We start from the raw sequence: 19,012 nt of genomic DNA on the forward strand, positions 1-19,012 counted from the left end.
GGCAGAGAAAAGAAGGGGCTAGTCCCTATTTGAGATCTTCATGCTTCTTGGCCTGCCCACTTCATTCTAGCCTTACTCTCCACAAACGGTATTTTATTAATAATTCAGTATAAATTTCAAAACAAATGCTTCCAAGCACTAGAACTGCCATCTTGTAGAAAGAGAAAAAGAAAGGAGCTCAACACACCTTGCAGAGCACAATCTCCATGGTGCCTCCAAGAAATAGAGAGACAGAGAGTCAGAGGGAGTCACGGGTTCTTACAGCTAAATGTTAACTGCAAAATCCAACTGCACCAGTTTATGGACGATGAAGTAATGTGTTACTTCGCACAGTTAACCAGTAGTAGAATGACTACATATAGACTTACTTGTTCATCTGAATGTTAAGAAGACCAAGGTTTAGAAACTTGTATCCAGCCAGGAGTCACTGACTGAGTCCCACTTAGGACTATTTCCACTTTTCTGTCGGGTCCATAGATTCCAATGATTCCTCAGGCTCTCCCTAACCGCATCATGGTTGAGGACAGAAAGAGCAGCAGTAAATAAACTGTACTGACAATTGTACTTTACGTGGCAGGTCTCTCTGTGCCGTTGCCGCTTCACATCCTGCATCTCTTTCAAGACATCTTCAAAGGATCCTGCTCAAGAGGGCTTTTACCAATATGAGAATATCCCAGCAGAAAGGTGCTAAGTGGGTCGCCCTGCTAGAAATCAGCCAAGGAGATGTCACCTACATCAGGATTCTGTGCAGGTCCCTGCATGAAGGGGGGTGGAGGGAGGGATGTGACACGTATGTGAGCATCTGCCCCAGAGAGGGCACCAACAGCCAGATTACAACCTCAACTGCGCCCTTTCTCCTTCATTCTTCGCTGGACTCTGGAGAGAACAGGAGAAGTAGAGGGAAGAGAGGGACAGAAAATGAAAGAGCAACCCACATCCCCGTCTCCACTGTAGGTGCCTGAGCTCACGTCCTCAGCAGGGGAATGGGAAGAAGTTTGACAGTGTAGACAACGAAGTTTAGCTTTATATTGGTATGGACTTATTCACATCTGAATATGAAATTGTTCTAATGCCTAAAAGTGATTATACAGCAATGGGTGCTGCCTAAGATGTTGCCAAAAAATGTGAGAGAGCCAGTATTGTTTCAGGAATTGCTGGTTAAGTACAGGTGGAATTCAGGAAGCAGAGGGATGGAAAGGCTAACAAGGTAGACACAGGGCAAAGGAGGAGCTCGTGAAGAATGTACTCCACTTTGCGAAGAGTTAGGACTTTACCCTAGAGATGCTCAAGAATAGCTAAAGAAATCTTACTTAAAGATGTGACATCAGATTTACATGCATTCAACAAATATTTATTATGGACATACTAGGAACTAGGGAGGCATCAGTGAACAAAACAGACAACAAATCCTGCTCTTGGGGAGTTTACATTCTAGGTGGAGAGGTAACAGATACTAAACAAAATAAGTAAGTGTTTAATATCCAGTATGTTAGAGGCTGATAAAAGTGTTATGGAAGAAAATAGAGCGCGGTTAGACAGATTGGGAGTGCTGAAGCAGAGAGGATGATAGGGTCAGATTTCATCATTCAGTTGGGAGGCTAGGGAGGCTACATTGAGAAGGTGACATTTCACCAAAGCCTTGAAGGAGGTGAGGGAGTTAAATATGAGGAAATCCGAAGGAGGAGCATTCAAGGCAGAGGAGACAGTTGGTTCAAAGGCTGTGAGGGACCCGCCTGATATATTTAAATAAGAGCGTGGAGGCCAGTGTGGCTGGAACAGAATGAGGGAGAAGAGTAGAAGGAGATAGGGTCAGACGGGGCCAGATCAGGCAGGTTCCCCAAGGCCCTTGAACTTTGACTTTTATTAGGAGTGAGCTAGGGAGACACTGAGGATTTACATACGCTCAGGGGAAACATAACAGAGTATCTTGATCTGAATTATGTTTTAAAAGGATCATTCCAGCTGCTGGGTTGAGAATAGACTTGTAGATGGGGAGAGAGGGACAAGGTAGAAGCGAAAGGAGAGTCGGTAGGTGTTTGCAGTTATCCAGGAGATTACATAAAGTCGCTATGGAGACGATGGGGAGAGAGAGCTGGAGAGAGTGAGACTGAAAAGAGCCAGCTCAGTTATAAGTCCACTGCAACAGTCCAGCCATGAAATGACTAAGACCTTCAATAGCTCTGACCTGCAACTACAGTCATCTATACTAAAACACAATCAATTTTACAGAAAGAATGAACAAATTGAAAGCATCAAAAATGGAGGCCCAGGGAAAGGAGGCAAACAGATAACCGATGAGGGGGTACATTCAATTTGGTATGCATTCAAAAACCACTAGGAATGTGTTTAACCCATGACTGTAACCCAGTGCCCTGTATACCAAAGATGCTCAACGGTCTACTTTTGGAATTTCACTTATGCATGAAGGATTAATTGCTACAGGGATTGCCCTGGCATAAATAATTAGAAAACTGGAGAAAATACATAAAACAACTTTTCAGATATTAGGCAACAGGCACTCAGAATTATAACCTCTAAGAGAAGGGAAATGATGAAAACAGTGCTATGATCGCCCCAGCTTACTGCCTGGAGACATCTTCAAGGCTGCAGCTCAGAGAGCAGGAACTCAAACAGAAGCTGGCAGTCTCATTTAGTCGAAGAGAAAACATCACAGTTTAAATCACCCATGGTGAATAGAATCTATAGGTCAGAATATTGGAGAGGAGGGAGCTAAATGAAAGAGAGCTCCAGAGATCTTTAAAGGGTGCCCCCCAAGTCTGTGGCTAAGGACTGACCTGCACGCGCCTGGTGTAACACTCCATGAGGCTGGGGGAAGAACCACCTGAAAGCAATAGGCTGAAGATGCCCCTGACATCACACAGTGATGGGAACAGCTCACACTCCCATCACTCAGCGTTAGGTAGAATATTCAAAAGAGTCATGCCTTAATAGTAGGGGATAAATTAGGACAGGAGCAAAGACTGCTCTGCACCTGCCAGAAGAAAACCTAAAAACAAGTTTCAAAGGGATCAAATTGATATGCAAGCACAAGAACAAAGAACATTCTTTTAAAAGTACAACAAAATATGGCATTTCCATAAATATGGAAAATTCAGTGTCTAGAATCCAACCAAAAATTACCAGGCATGTGGCAAGGAAGAAAAATGTGACCTATAACGAGAAGATTCCACTAATCAATAGGAACAAACCCAGAAATGACAGAGATGATGAAATTTGCAGAAAAAGACACTAAAGCAGCTGTTATAAATCTTAAAAATATACTCAATGACATAAAGGAAAACATGAGCATGAATTGCAGAGAAACAGAAGATGTAAAAATACTCAAAGGGAAATTCCAGATAAAATATACAGGCACACCTCAGCAATATTGCAGGTGCGGTTCCAGACCACCACAATAAAGCTACTACCACAATAAAGTGAGTCACACAAATTTCTTAGTTCCCAGTGCATATAGAAGTAACGTTTACACTATACTGTAGTCTACCAAGTGTCAAAAAATGTACATGGCTAGATTAAAAAATACTTTATTGCTAAAAAATGGTAACCATCAGATGAGCCTTCAGCAAGTCATAATCTTTTTGCTGGTACAGGGTCTTGTAAAAAATGCAATATCTGTGAAGCACAATAACGTGGAGCACAATGAAACGATGTGTGCCTGTACAATATCTGAAATGAAAATGCATTGGATAGGACTGTCAGCCAACGAGACACTGCAGAAGAAAATATTAGTGACATAGTGAAAATAACAGAGACATAGCAATAGAAACTATCCAACATAAAGCATACAGAGAAAAAAAGACTTAAAAACAAAAATGAACAGGCTTCCAGTTTTGGGGAAAGATATTAATTTACAGATTCAAGAAACTCAGAGAACCTCAAACAGTATAATCTTGAGAAATCATGCCCAGATACCTCATAATCAAACTGCAGCCAGAGAAAAAGTGACACATCAAATATGAAGCAACAACGATTTGAATGACTACAGATCTTTCATCAGAAGCCATAAAAGCCAGAAGAGAATGAAACAACATCTTTAAGGAGCTGAAAGAAAATAATTTTTAACCCAAAATTCTATCAGAAATATCCTTTAAGAACAAAAGCAAAATAAGATCATTCTGAGATGAAAGAAAACTAAAACTTTGTTGCCAACACTCTTGCTGAAAAAGATATCTTGGGGCCGGCCTGGTGGTGTAGCGGTTAAGTTAGCATGCTCCACTTCGGCGGGCCAGGGGTTCGCCGGTTCAGATCCTGGGGGCAGACCTACACACCACTTATCAAGCCATGCTGTGGTACACGTCCCACATATAAAATAGAGGAGGGTGGGCACAGATGTTAGCTCAGGGCCAGTCTTGTCAGCAAAAAGAGGAGGATTGGCAGCAGATGTTAACTCAGGGTTAGTCTTCCTCAAAAAGGAAAAAAAAGAAGAAGTCTTAAGAAATTTTTTCAGGATAAAAAAAATAATGCCAAAGGAAAGTATTGAACTTCAAGAATGAAAGAGCAGCACAAATGATAAGTATGTGGACACATATAAGAGACTGTATTTATCCTTTAAGTTCTTAAAAATATGTGTGACTGCTGAAAGTAAAAATTATCTGGAAAATCACAAGGAATCTACAAAAAAGCTACTAGAACTAGTAAGTGAGTTTAGCAATGTTACAGGATTCAAGGTCAGTATACAAAAGTCAAATGTTTTTCTAATAATATCAATGAACAACTGAAAATTGTAATTTTAAAAGAATATAATTTACAATAGCATCAAGAAACACGAATACTCAGAAATACATTTAACAAAATCTGTGCATGATCCATTATACTGAAAACTACAAAACATTTCTGAGAGAATCAATTATGACTTAAATAAATAGAGAGATATGCCGTGTTCATGGGTCAGAAGATTCAATATTGTTAAGATCTCAAATATCTCCAAGTTGATCTATAGATTCAATACGATCCATAGCAAAAGATCAGCAGGATTTTTTTAATTGACAAGCTGATTCTAAAATTCATATGAAAGAGAGAACATACAATTTCTAAAAGGAAAAACAAAGTTGAAGGATGCACATAGCCTGTTTGCAAAGTTTACTATAAGACTACAGTTATTTGGACAATGTGATATTAATAAGGATTGACATATCGGTCAATGGAACAGAGTAGAAAGTCCAAGCATAGATATACACATATACAGTCAATTCACTTCCAACAAAGCTACCAAGGTAATTCAAAGGAGAAAAGATAATTTTCAACAAAAGGTACCACAACAACTGGATATCCATATGGAAGATATAAACCTCAAACCTTATTTTACACCATCAACAAAAGTTAACACAAAATGGATCATAACCATAGTGTTAAGAATTAAACTATAAAACATGTAGAAGAAAACAAGGGAAAATATTTGCAACCTTTGGTTAGGCAAATATCTCTTAGATAAGACACAAAAGGAAAAACCATGAAAGAAAAGATTTATAAATTGGACTTCATCAAAATGAAAAACTTTTGCTCTTTGTAATACACTGTTAAGGAAATTAAGAGGTAAGTCACAAACTGGGAGAAAATATCTGCAAAACATATATCTGATAAAGGACTTGTATCTAGAATATATAAAGAATGCTCAAAACTCAATAATAACTAAAGAGCCAATGAAATCAGTGGACCCAAGATTTCAAAAGACACTTCACCAAGGAAGATACATGCATGGCAGAGAAGTACATGAAAAGTTTCTTAAAATTATTATTCTATTTTAAAAATTCAAATTAAAAACTACAATGATACTACTACATACTTAGTACCCTAAAACTTAGTGGATTAAAACAATAACCATTTAATTCTATTTCATGTTTTTGTGGGTCATGAATTCAGGCAAAACTGAGACAATTCTTCTGCTCTATGCAACACTGACTGGGACCACTCACTGGTACTCAGTGGGCAGCTAGGGGGACTCGAGGGACCAAGACAGCTTCACTCACTACACGAATTGTTTCAGAGAATAGAAAAAGAGAATAGAAAAAAGGTTAGCATAACCTCTATATCAAAACATGGGGACATTTCAAAAAGGGGAAAACTACAGGCCAAGCTCTGTCATGAAAATACACACCAGTAAAACAACAGTAAAAGAGGTATTAAAGGATAATACACAATTATCAACGGAGTTTATCCCCACAATGCAAGGTTAGTTTAACATTTGAAACTAAAATATAATTTAAAAATTACACTTTACCACTTTAACTAATAAAGGAGAAAAATCATATCATCTTAATAGATGCAGAAAAAGCATTTGATAAAATTCAATGCTGATTAATGATTTAAAAATAACTCAACAAACTAGAAACAGAAGGGACCATGTTTAATCTGGTAAAAAGTAGCTACAAAAATCCTATAGCTAGTATTTTACTTAACTGTAACATTGAAATGCCTTCTTGAAAGGAAAAGATGTTCACAGTCATCACTTCTGCTCAGCCGTGTTCTGGAAGTCCCAGCCAGTGCAGTACGATGAGAAAGCGAACAAATGTTCTGAAGTTTGGAAAGCAAGACAAAGAACCCTACAGTTAGCACATGACATTATTTATTTGTAGAAGCTCCAACAGAATCTCAGATCAACTATTACAATAAATAAATAAATTTAGTAAGATCACCGAACAAAAAGTAAATGTACAAAAATCTATCTTATTTCTATACACAAGCAACAAGCAATTGGAAAAATAAATTGTTAAAAACTTTTCCTTACAATAGTACAAAAATCACCAAATAGATAAAACTAAATATAATGAAAGACAGGCAAGGACTCTACACAGACAACTATAAGGCACTATTAAGACACGTTGAAGAAAACCCAAAAGATAGAGCGGAGAGCGGCAAACCGCAGCCTGCAGCCGTCTCTGTGCGACCCGTGAATGAAGAGGTTTCACAAGTTTAAAAGGTTGTGAAACAAACAGGAAGAAGAATCAGAATACGTGACAAGGAGTAGCCCAGAAAGCCTAAAATATTTACTATCTGACTCTACAGAAAAAGGTTGCTAACCCATGAAATAGGGGAATATATCATTTTCATTGATTAGAAAACTCAATATTATAAAGACCTCAATTCTCTTCAAATTAATCTGTACGGTCAATAACTCCAAATCAAACTCCTAGTAGGTATTTTCATTAGAAATTCACAAGCTGTTTCAAAAATTTTCATTGAAATGCAAAAAGCCAAGAATAGCCAAGACAGTCTTTAAAAAGAATAGCAAACTTAGAGGTTTTATACTACTAGATATCAAGATTTATTATAAAGCTATAGTAATAAAAACAAAATAGTATTGGCACAAAGTTAAACAAAGAACAGACTAGAAAGTCCAGTACCTGATCTACACATATACAATCACCTTATTTTCAATAAGAGTGAGAAAGCATGATCTTTTCAATAAATGGTGCTGGATCAATCAGACATCCATATGGGAAAAAACAACTGTGACTTATATTTCATATGGACATATAAATCAGTTCTAAATGGATCACAGGCCTAAATGTAAAAGGTAAAAATAAATCTCCAGAAGATAACATCTGATAATATCTCTATGACCTTGGAGCAAACAGAGATTTCTTCAACAAGACATAAAAAGCTCTCACCATAAAGGGAAAGACAGACAAACAGACTTGATTAAAATTAAGAATTTAGGGGCCAGCCCGGTGCTGCAGTGGTTAAGTTCAACGTTCTGCTTCTCGGCGGCCCAGGGTTCACTGATTCGGATCCCGGGTGTGGACATGGCACTGCTTGGCAAAAGCCATGCTGTGGTAGGCGTCCCACATATAAAGCAGAGGAAGATGGGCACAGATGTTAGCTCAGAGCCAGTCTTCCTCAGCAAAAAGAGGAGGATTGGCAGCAGTTAGCTCAGGGCTAATCTTCCTCAAAAAAAAAATTTATATTCATCAAAAGACACCATTAAGAGAGAGAAAACAAATTAGCTTAGGAGATTTTTGAACTACATATATCTGACAAGAATTCATATCCTGAATATGTAAAATACTGTTATAAAGCAATAATAAAAAGATAGCTAAATCCAATAAAATGAAGGACAAAAGACTTAAAAAGACACTACGCAGGGGCCGGCCCCGTGGCCGAGTGGTTAAGTTTGTGCACTCTGCTTCGGTGGCCCAGGGTTTCGCCAGTTGGGATCCTGGGTGAGGACATGGCACTGCTCATCAAGCCATGTTGAGGCGGCGTCTCACAAGCCACAACTAGAAGGACCCACAATGAAAAATACACAACTATGTACTGGGGGCATTGGAGGAGAAAAAGCAGGGGAATAAAAAAGGGAAGATTGGCAACAGTTGTTAGCTCTGGTGCCAATCTTTAAAAAAAAAAAAAAAAGACGCTACACAAAAGATGACATCTGAATGGCAAATTAACATATTAAAAGGTGTTCAACATTGTCAGTCATTAGGGAAATGCAAATTAAAAATACAATAAGATCTTACTATACACTTACCAAAAAGGCTAAAAGATTTTTAAAACTTCGAGTATTGGCAAAGATGTGGAGCAACTAATTTAGCTAATGCTAAATAAACATATACTCCATACCTAATAATTCTACTCTTAAGCATGTGTCTAACACAGACACAAATACATGTGCATCCAAAGACATGCACAAAAATTCACAAAGTGTTATTCACAATTTCAAAAAACTGGAAGTAATTCAAATGTCCAGCAGCAGCAGCAGCACGGAAAAACAGTTGCAGCATATTCACAGAATGGAATACTATGCAGCAAAGAAAATGAACAACTATACGCACCATGACTTGAATGAAACTCACTGTTTTTGCCCAAAAAGTTGGGCAAAAAAGCCAAACACAAAAGAATGTGAATACATAACAAATTCAAATACAAGGGGCCAACCCTGTGGACGAGTGGTTAAGTTCGCGTGCTCTGCTGCAGGGACCCAGGGTTTCGCCTGCTCGGATCCTGCGCATGGACATGGCAGCACTCATCAGGCCATGCTGAGGTGGCATCCCATGTGTCACAACTAGAAGGACCCACAATTAAAAATACACAACTATGTACTGGGGGGCTTTAGGGAGAAAAAGGAAAAACAAAATCTTTAAAAAACAATTCAAATACAAGCAAAACTAATCTATGGTGATAAAAGTCATAATAGAGTTTACTCTAGGGGAACAATGAACAGGAAAAGACATGACAAAGGCTTCTGGGTTTCTGGCAATGTTCTATTTCTTAATCTGAGTGGTACTTACATGGCTTCACAGTAGTTTAATCTGTAAAAATTCATTCACTTAGAATTTATGGACTTTTCTGCATGTATGTTAAATCTCATTAGAAAGTTTACAAAAGAAGAAAATTATGCATGTATTTGAAACATTTACCAAAAGAAAGCCTTAGACTAGAATTGACTATATTTGGCCATGTATAAGCTGCGGGTGAAATAGCCCTACTGGGTTGAATAGCATCCCCCAAAAGTCATGCCCACTGGCAACCTCAATGGGACCTTATCTGGAAATAGGGTCTTTGTAGATGTCCTCAAGTTAAGACGAGGTCATCCTGGGTTAGGGGGAGCCCTAATCCAATGACTGGTGTCCTTATAAGAAGAGGGAAATTTGGACAGAGACACAGAGACAAGAACAATGTGTGAAAACAGAGACACACAGGGAGAATGCCACATGATGGCAGAAGCAGAGACTGGAGCCACGTGTCTACAACCCAGAAACCCTAAGGACTGCTGGAAAAGCACCAGGAGCGAGAAGAGGCAAGGAAAGATCCTTCGCCAGAGACTGTCATTGAGCATGGCCCTGCTGACGCCTCGACTTCTGACTTCTACCTCCAGGACCACGAGAGAATCCATCTCTCGGTTTAAGCCGCCGAGTGTGTGAGAACTTGTTCCAGCAGCCCTAGGAAACCAGGACAGCAGGTACAGCGTCAGAAGTGCAAGAAGAAAGCCCAGTTTACAGTATCATCCAGAGAGCTGCAAAGGCGGGGCGTAGACAGACAGACAAACAGGTAGACAGAGACAGACAGACAGATATAAATAGACAGATAGACAGACAGACAGAGAGGTCGACGTTTGCTGGACCCAGGAAGCAAGCTGACCCTCACTCTCAAACACTTGGGCTGTGTCTGGGGCTCGAGAGAGGATCCACTGGCTTTCTAATACTGTTAGGCCCTATTTCAAGTCCCAGATATGAACAAAAAGACTCTTTAGGGGACAAAACACACAGAAAATAGAAAACAGATTTCTTAGAAAAGAGAAATAAGCCAAGTTTGAACAATTTTTAAGACAATGTACACTCATAAACTAAGAATGAAGTGCTTGCTCATAAAATACCATTGTGCCGTGAGGAGACAAATGTTTTCACATATTGAAAGTAACAGCTACGCTATTTAACTCGACAGAAAAAATACATGGAAACCTCATCTCAGGGAACCTAAGAAAGACAGCTGTAATCAGTAAACTTGGGACAGCAGAGGGAACAATGTGGATGATTCACTGAGTGTTCTTCCATAGGGGGAGGTGGGGATGGTGTCACACAAGCATTACCCTAAAATGTCCTGACACTCGTCCGAAAAGGATGGGCCTGATTCCGCTCTTCAGCATCTGACATGTCCTGTACCTACTGAAGGGGGGATGCAAGGAGTGACGGGCAGGAGGGACCCTCTTCTTGATACTGACGGCCCACCTTCACAACAGGTGTGCTCTTCTCCAAATTAACAGGCACCTTCCCGTTCTGAAACAGCAACGGCAATCAAAGCGGAGATCCCCTGAGGTTGAACCTCGACCACCAGATCATGCAATTTGTGTTATAAAGTCAAAGTTTATACATAAGAGTTGCTTTTAAAATGGAGTGATGACAAGTTTGGTAATTCACTGTCTTCTGTTAACACTTTTGTTTTGTTTTGTTTTTCAAAACAATCGCTGAATGCAGGAGGGGTGAACGTCAAGGGCAGAGGACCTTCTCGGAGGCTTAAACACGTTTATTCGAAAACTGTGATCAGCTGCCCCAGGCCTGAGTTACGCCTGCATTCATTCTGAAAACACGTATTTCCTGCACATCCTCAGTGCACATAAAAGGACAAAGACAACGCTGACTTGACTACAGAAATCACTTTTTAAGGGCTATAAGATATTTTGAAAGCACTTGTGATTTTCATATGCTAATAATAAAGCGTTCTGGTTATTAATTCAAAGAGGAACGTAAGAGCCGCCAGCAGACAACACTGCTGATTTGATTATTATACATAGTTTAAAATAATAACTTTTTAAAAAATTCTACATCCAAGACTTTTTACTCATTCCAACTGTTCTTGTCCTCATTCACCTGTAACATTTTACCCTAAATGTTCGTAACCTGCTTAAAGTAAGTTCAATATGTGGACGCTTGCACTCACAATGCAGACACTTTTAAAGCATAATTGTTCATTTTACCGATGGGGTCCTCATTTTAGAGAGATTTTTAGGGAAAAACAAGTTATAAGAAGTTTCCATAATAGGCTTAAAACTCAATTTACATACCACTTCTCAGGAATATATCTGAGTAAAAGGAGACATAAACCCAGCTCCCGCCCTTCCCCCAGCCACTCCCACGGCCATGCCCTCACTGCACTCACGGCCCTGAACGCCCGGGCGGGAGCACTGCCCTGGCCGCACTCCAGAAGCAGCATCCCACGTCTCCAGCTCTCCATCTCCCCTTACTCTGCTTTCTTATTTTCAATGTTGATCACCATGGGACATATTACACAGTTACTTATTTTCTTGTTGGTACTTAACGTCTGTCTTCTCCCACCAGAGCGTGAGCCCTCTGCGGACAGGCTGCCCAGCTCCAGCTCCAAGAACAGGCCCTGGCAATGACCAGGCAATCAATAAATAGCTGTTAAATAAATGAACAAACGCCATAAAGTGAATGAAATAAAGTCTTACAATCTGTGATGAAAAGAAGTTGAACATTTTCTTAGATGTGCTAGATTAGGGAGAAATCATCCAGTGAGGGTATCAATAACTGTACAACACGGTTTCCTGGAATCATTTTCCATTGAGTAAAAGGCTCCAGGGCAGATCTTTCATGAGCTGGCCATCAATCTGCTCCATTTTCAGTCGGTAGGGATAATTAAGTTAGCACAGATTTTTTTTAAACAATAAAATTATTAACAGCTGAAACTGCTTCATGGTGGCAATAGTTAAGAATCTGGTGCATGGAATAAACGAAATCTCCCCAAAGACACAAGCGCTCTCTGAGTCAGGGGCAGCCCGTTCTGACTAAAGCACGGGCTTTGCAGGGTTTCCCTTGTGGGAGTTCTGACCTCTAGCCGTCAGGAGGGGATGAAGTGCTTGCCCTGATTTCTACACACTATGTGTGGGTAATGGATGGCTGCTTTATTTTCTCCAAGGTAGTACTTTGTTTATGAGCCACCTCTGAAGTCTGCTTTCTTTCCTGGTGGCCCTTCATTGTGCTCTATTGTGGTAACACCTATTCTCCATCCTTGTCATGGCTGGAGTAAGACAGCATTTTAGAAAATGAATCTGCAGTATACTTTGCACCACAAATGATATGTGCCCCACAATTCAATATGTTCATACCCACTGCGATAGGTGGCTTGTGTTATGCTTCCGAGAGCCATTCCCGACCTCAGACATTCCTCAGATCAGTAATTCTTTCCTGCACACACTAGCCATGGGGCAGACAGAAGAAACAGGTCCGGAGAGGCTCCCTCCTGCCAGAGAGAAGGATTCTAACATGACAAAATGGGCTCTCTAACTCCTAATCGACTGACCCACAGGACTGAAGTCTTATTTCTGACTCCAAGGGGAAACCCTGAAGGACCACAAAGAATACACAGGAAAAATGTGTCACTTCTAAATGCACAAAACCACACGACGCTCATTACACCCGGGCTCTCCATCGTGCCTGCTGGATTCTGAACCTAAGTCTGGCCATCGTCTGTTGGATCAGTCAGCTCAGCTATTATGCTGCCAGGAGTAAAGAACCCCCAAATCTCGATGACTTACAAGAATATGCTCCAGTCCTCACTGTGTAACATGCTCACGAGTCAGCTTCAGCTCCAGCATCTTCATTCCCAGCCCAAGCCATAGGCACAGCCCCTCTGGGACACATCAGTCTTATCGCAAAGGTACAGAGTAACTTACAGTGGAACCATGCAATGGCTCTTCAAGCTTGTAGGCTCAGGAGCGGCATGTGCCACCACCACTCACATTTCCTTGGCCAAAGCAAGCTGAATGGCCAAATCCAACATCAGTGGGGTGGGACTCTAAACCTCCTGCAGAAGCGGCCAACAGGGAGACGCGGTGCAAAGTTCTGAGCAATAATACCATCTACGATCCCCATGATCTAACATCCTAAGTGGTCTGGGAGATGGTTGCCTGACCAGCATGGGAGTCTTCACACACCCTTGGAGAATCTGATAAAAGGGACAGAACCTATCCCCAGAAAAATGTACACACACGCAAACCCATCCCCACAAATGCACGCACAAATACCTACAAAAGTTTGTACCTAATCTCAAGGGTCAGAGACCCCTAGTTTCATACATGAACTCCACACCCAGAACAGGAACTCTTGCTTTAGAGAGAAAATTCCTCCATGTTCATTAAACAAACTGCCATTTGTCAACATGAGGTCAGCTTCCTCCTGCCACCTGAAATGGGAGGGGAAAGACCCCCTCCAGGAGGACATCCAGGCTCAGGGTCTGCTGTGCTCGCCCTGAGGGCTGGGGCCCAGATCGCCGCCCCCACGCCACTGGGCAGTCTCTGGAAGGGGACCACACTGCCTTTAAATTGTATTTGTTTTCTTTCAATTTAAATTGCCCACTATTTTGTCATAGTGCTTTTTTTCTACTGTTTTATATTTTTTAATCTATTTCTATTTTGTGTTTTACTGTTTGTTTTGCTGTTTCATAAATCATATATATATATATAATCTTAAGGAATACTGAGACATTAATACAAGTAGTTAGTAAGCACTATTACTTAGTAATACTAAATAAATCATATTGCCTTATCCTAAGGCAGCTGTACATTATCAGTTTACACACGCACACACACCCCTGTACATCTGTGGCTCTCTCACCTCCAGAGGGCTGAGGATCATACACAAAAATCAACCTTTTTCTAAACTCTAGCAATATGCTGCAATGTGGGCACCGTGAAGACCGGATAAGGAGCTCAGAGAGGGGGCAAGTTCTCCCTTGCCCAATCTAGAAAGCAGCTCCCCCATAGGCCTGACATGAGGGCACAGGGCCAGCAGTAGATGCGATGACATTCCACCAAGTGAGGTCAAGTCAGCCACATACAAAGTGACAAACTCTGACAGAACTGTCAGCAGGCCATTTTTGTGAGAGCCATTTTTGTTTACATTGTGGTTTGAGCTCCTTTGGGGTTTTTTTTTTTTCTTTTTTTGAGGAAGATTAGCCCTGAGCTAACATCTGCTGCCGATCTTGCTCTTTTTGCTGAGGAAGACTGGCCCTGAGCTAACATCCATGCCCATCTTCCTCTACTTTATATGTGGGATGCCTGCCACAGCATGGCTTGCCAAGCAGTACATAGGTCCACACCCAGGATCCGAACCAGCAAACCCAGGCCACCGAAGCAGAGCAAGAACTTAACCACTAGCCACCAGGCCGGCCTCTCCCTTGTTTTTTTATTTTTTACAGTAGATTCGTTTACTTTTAGTTGTGATTTGGAGCCAGAAATGCACACGAAGTTAAAGCGTTTTAAGGAGGCATGTGAGACCAACGAAAGCACCAGTCGGAGGACAGGGAACGGGCTGTCTCGAGTGAAACTGGATGTGGTTTTGGCTTTCTGACCTTCACATCTCTCTGCAGGGTCACGTAAAACACAGGTCAAACATCATTTTAATTTGGAAAAAAAGCATCCTGAACATTTTATGAGTTCAGATTTCACCTCGGAGCAGCCACAATTGCAAGCGCTGCCCCTGGATGCAGGCAAGAGGCCCAGCAAGGGGAGGCTCACATCCAGGTGGACCTGTGCAACCCCGCAGCACGGAGGCAAGCTGTGTGCCAAGGGACTGCTGCCAGGCCTGGAGGCCATGGGGGCAACGTGTTCTCAGTAGAGAAACTGCCTCCTAAGCTCTCATCAAAACAGACTCTCAACTTCAGATTTATTTTCTGTTAGGGAAAAACCCACTGTGGATGTGCCAGAAAATCTCAGTGAGAATTAAAGCCCGATAACTTCACCTTAGAACATATCCACATTCCAGGAATGCTTTCTGTTGGATTCTAAAACTCTATTGGAATTTTACATAGAACCACTTTAAGCAAACCCAACACATAAACATTCAGTTAGGGGGTGAGAATTTGCTTTACAAAACCTTCCCTAAGGATTCCTTTAAATGGCAACCTTTCCTGGATGCATTTAAAAATAAACTACGAAAATATAGTACACATTTTGGTACATAACTAACATATTAGGAAAGTGCATCATCCACCGATTATTTAGTTATTATATTGTTCCTTAAGCCTTTGCTAAAGCACAGGTATCAAAACAACAACAACAACAAACCCTCCAGAGCCAGCCCTGATGGCCTAGTGGTTAAAGTTCGACATGCTCCACTTCAGCTGCCCGGGTTCAGTTCCCAGGCAGAACCACACCACGCATCTGTCAGTAGCCATGCTGTGGCAGCAGCTCACATAAAAGGAATAATAACTAAAATATACAACTGTGTACTGGGACTTTGGGGGGAGAAAAAAAAGAGAGGAAGATTGGCAACAGATGTTAGTTCAGGGCGAATCTTTCCCAACAAAAAAGAAAAAAAATCCTCCAAGTATAAAGAATAGTCACACTTTATGATCTGCAAAAAATAACTGTTTAAGATAATAATAAAAGGACTAATATTTGTACAAAATATACAAAAGTATATATGCTATTGTTATCTAGGAAATATGGATTAACTATTATTAATTTCATTTTAATAGATTTAAATATCAAAATCACACAGCATATTGCAATTTTTATTTTTAATAATAATTACTGTGAAATAATTAAGAGTGAAAACACATGCAACAATTTTCCCATATGGTTCCACTCTAAATCCCATTTCAGCCATCCTCCTTCCCCTGTATTTCTCAATGCCCTGGAAATACTCCATGCAGTTATAACTGCATGTCAGCCCCAACCACAGCTCCATATCAACTAGCTCTACCCTGCTCCCTCTGTCGGGGCTTCAGGAATGGACGGCTATGGAACAGGCATGACAAGGCACCCTCTAGGCTTTCATAGACCAATGAGAAGATGAGTCTCCAGACAATGGGCCACTTTAATACTCCAATGCCTCATATTTAGACATTCCCATTACAGAGAGGTCATGATTAGAAAATCCAAACAAAGGAAAATCATTTTATGTGATTTACAACTATTCCCTAATATTTTAAGACATCACGTAATCCTCCCTAATGTTTTATTACTTACAGCAGGACACGCTACATGCTGATATCAGCTGAAAATTGCGGTAAAATATGGAGAGCGGGAAGGGTGGGCAGACTCATCAGGAGAGAATGGAGGCCAGAGATCTTGGTGAGCAATCACCTCCACCAGGTAATGAGATTCAGCACGAGTGACACTGCACAGGAAAAATCACAACAAATTATTCTCCATTTGAACACAAACTAGCCATATCATCACCTAGCTCCAGGTTTAGAAGATTGAATTTATCAAACGCATTGCTGAACAAAAGCTGGCCTTCATTTCCTAATGCGGCTGACTGTGCTAGCTGACTGAGTGTGGATGAAGGCTCGGTAATATGGAGCAATGATTGAAGACCGTATATCAACCACTGGGCACGCAGTGCTCCTATTGCAGTCTGGTCTCTTAAGAGACTCTACTAGTAACATACTAATTCAAGAGGGGGGCCACTCCATAGGACAACTGCTCCACAGACAAGTTAATGAGGGTGCCACAACTGCTATGTCCCTCCCCTCAAGTAATGTCACCTGGTACTGGGGTAAGCTACCTATGACTTCTGGATGTTTAAAAAAAATAGTTAACTTTTTTATCAAAATGGCTTAGAACAGCCTTGAAAGCAAATTTTAAAGAAGCCATATCAATGTGCTACTTACATTCGCCAATATTCCTCTCTCAATCTATCTTTCAGTAGCATCACAATAAGAGGATATAAGTATGTTTAACAGTCTCCAGCAAACAAGAAATTCAGGCCAATGGAAAAAGGGAATGGCAGAAAAATGTAGAATTCTCTAAGGTTCTTGCCTCAGATTCTTGATAAATATAAGCAAGGATGTGAATTTGTATTTATATATGGCTTAATAAAAAATTCTTCCTGAGATATTTTCTGAGTCAACAATGTCATGTTTATCTGTATACCAACAGTTGTTGAATTTCAATCATTCATTCACTCATTCAAGATTAATTCAACCAGCATTGACTGAGTTAACACATGTCTTAAGCTCTGAATTCAGTACAGGAGATACAAAATGAAAGTATCTATCTTTGCCCTTTAGCCCAGTGTAGGGGGAGAGATGCCTAAGTAATAATTATTTAGAAGAAAAAAAAGGGTAGGTGCCATGATAAAGCTAGGTGCTGAGTATTCTGAATCTCCTATGAAGGCCACCTAAACAGAAAGCGAGACTTTCCCCAGGGGGTGATGCCTGAGCTGTCCTAGGGGAGAGTAAACATCACTTCAGGCAAAGATAGAGGGGGATGGTCTGAGGGGACAGCCTGAACAAAGGAACAGAGGCCAGGGAACACCACTGTATGCACTGTGGAATGCGAAAGAAGTATCAGGCAAGGAGAAGCAAGAGATGGGTAGAGGTGGAGGCAGGGCGGATCAGATGGTCTTATGGTACAGCCCACAGACTGGCCTTATCCCAACAAGCAACAAGGAGCCACAGAAGAGGAGTGGCCTAGTAAGACGTGCATTTTTAAAAGATTCCTCTGGGAACTTTACAAAAAATGAGTCTGACCAGAATCAAAGTGATCAAGTAAAAATATTCCAGGTGACAATGGCTGAAGACCTGAACTGTGGCAGAGAAGACGACAGATCAAAGTGAAATCGCTGGAAGCTGGTGCTCCTTTGGATATAAGGAGGAAGAAAGGAGAAGAGGCAATAAGGCCTCTGGTCTGGGGTCCTTCTTGGCAACTGAGTGAAGGGTGATGCTGTTGACTCAGATGGAGAATAGAGGAGGAGGAGGAGCTAACGGAGAAGGCAGGTAATGAGTCCAGTCATCATCTGCGTTTGAGGACCTGTAGGGTCACAAGAAGTGGATGGATTCTTTAATCTAGGGATCAGGGTGGAGGTCTGCTGGGATATAAAGATAGAGGAGTTGTTTCCAATTATACAGCAGTTGGTACCCAAAGAGTGCACGATATCACCCACAAAGAGTATGTGAAGCCATAAAAACAATGGTTCAGGCCAGAACCTTGGGGACCACTTGATATTTAAGCATTGGGAAGAGGAAGAAAGAACCAACTTTGAGAGAGAAAGACTAGTCAAAGAAAGAGAGGAACATGTCATCATTGGGAAGAAGGATGCAATGAGCAGTGCCTAATGAACAAATCCAGCAGAGAATGTTCCATTAGGGTAGAGACTGGAAAATATCCAATGGATGTAGCAACTAGAGGATGTCATCGTTGACCCAAACAAGAGGCATATTAATGGTATGACACGGGTGAGCCTGATAACAGCAGGTTGAGGAATGAGCTAGTGAAAGCAAGAGGAGACTATTCTTTCAAGAAACTTGAATAAGAAGGAGGATAAGAGAGTAAGCACTAGTTCAAAGGGGGATTGGAAAGGCTGAGAGGGATTGGTTTACTTCTTTGTTGGTAAAGATGAGAGGCTTGAATGTGTTTATAAGACGGAGGGTAGAAGCTATGAAGGTGAGGAGGGTTGAAGGTTCCAGATTCAGGGGCAGGGGGATATCTCAGGGGGATAAGAGACTGCACATGGATCAAGAAGCGGGTGGAGGAGGTGTGCCAAGAGAAAAGAAGAGTGAACTAAGCCTGGTGCCAGCTTCAGCTTTCTAG

At 41.0% G+C, this 19,012-nt stretch overlaps 1 long non-coding RNA gene across 1 annotated transcript in view; it reads right to left on the reverse strand.

Annotated features, from left to right (window-relative positions):
* Nucleotides 1-16,595, reverse strand: part of LOC103550633 (uncharacterized) — a 40,634-nt gene extending 24,039 nt beyond the window's left edge. The window contains exons 1-2 of the long non-coding RNA XR_544837.2: nucleotides 16,445-16,595; nucleotides 6,418-6,531 (exon numbers count right to left, since the gene is read on the reverse strand). This is a non-coding gene — a long non-coding RNA (uncharacterized lncRNA). The remainder of the gene's footprint in view (nucleotides 1-6,417; nucleotides 6,532-16,444) is intronic.
* Nucleotides 16,596-19,012: the final 2,417 nt, after the last annotated feature.

Source organism: Equus przewalskii, chromosome 18 (genome assembly GCF_037783145.1).
Source record: "Equus przewalskii isolate Varuska chromosome 18, EquPr2, whole genome shotgun sequence".
Lineage (NCBI taxonomy): Eukaryota > Metazoa > Chordata > Mammalia > Perissodactyla > Equidae > Equus > Equus przewalskii.